This window comes from Oryzias melastigma, linkage group LG9, assembly GCF_002922805.2.
Source record: "Oryzias melastigma strain HK-1 linkage group LG9, ASM292280v2, whole genome shotgun sequence".
Taxonomy (NCBI): domain Eukaryota; kingdom Metazoa; phylum Chordata; class Actinopteri; order Beloniformes; family Adrianichthyidae; genus Oryzias; species Oryzias melastigma.
Window position 1 is genome coordinate 33,503,302 of NC_050520.1, and position 1,464 is coordinate 33,504,765.

Here is a 1,464-nt window from a genome sequence, read left to right on the forward strand (position 1 = left end):
TTTTAATCTCTGTGACTTTATTGTTTTTTTACTTGAACATAAAGTAAAAGATCTCTCTTCTCTACCAATTGACTTTGGGGAGCATTTTATCCACAACATAGCTGTCTAGGGAACACTCAGAAACATTAACGATTACTAACGGTTTTAAAATACCTCTTTGAATTTCATAAATTTACAAAAAAAAGTCATATCTATGAATCTGAAAAGTCTTAGGCTAAATTTATGACTTTTCTCTTAAATTTACGTGATTTGAAGTCTTAAATTCATTACTTTAAATTTTGTACATTTATGAGAAAAAGTCATAAATCTCCAAGAAAAAGAGGTAAATTTACAAGGAAAGAAGTCATAAATGATCAAGAAAAGAACCAAAGTTGTCCGTTTATCAGAGCCGTGCTTGAAGTTGAAAAACATGGAGAATCTTGTGAAACTTTAATTCCACATCAGTGTCAAAAACAAAGAAATTCTGAACCTTCTGGTGACTCAAAATCCAATTCTTATCAGTGAGGCTGAGTTTCTGGGGTTCAGTGCCAGTAATGCAGAGTTTCATATATAAAATAAGATAGAAGAATAAAAATAGAACATTGAACATGCCAGAAACTATCGGCCTCTTCAGACAGAAACATCACAGAGTTGGAGAAGATCTTAACTTTTGTTGATGAAGCCATCGATAACCCTCAGCTGACTTTCAGTTATCTCGTCCTCCATGTCATGGATGGAAATCCACACATCAATGATTAAAACATGAATAAACCGTAAATCAAACAAAGAAGCTTCCAAACATTTGTAACGTTTTAAACATTCTTCTTACCTAATGAAATCCCAGATGCTTTTTACAGTTTAGTCGGTCTGCTGCTGTTCACTCGCTGGACAGTAGGCTCACTTAGATTTTAATCTGTAAATTTATGAGATTAAAAGTTGTAAATTTACGAGAAAAAACTTTGAATATACCAGGTTTGGATGGATAATCTTGATCTAGCCACACTACATTGAAGCGGTGCAGCAGCAGATGACATGAGCGCTGTCATCTTGCATGTGTATGAAGGTGTTTGCAGCCAACAGGTATGTCTGTAATATTTGAGCGTGTGGATGAGTGTCTGTGGACAGGCCCCGCCCCTTTGATTTGCGAGCACGAACCTCCTCCACCATCCTGTCTTGTCGATCCACTCTATGTGCCTCCTACTCATTGACAACGGGTCCTACATCTGGTGCATGACACTGCAGCAACGGGTCACCCAGGTATGGCAGGTCCCCAATCTTTAATGCAGATCTCCTTCTGGTGGCCTACCATGCAGACAGATGTGGCTCAGTTCGTCACCACGTGCAGCCAGTGTCAAATGGCCAAGACCCCACGTCGGCTCCCATCTGGACTTCTACAACCGTTACCCACACCACAACGCCCCTGGTCGCACATAGCAGTGGACTTTATTACGGATCTGCCTCGATCCAACGGTAACAACACCATAC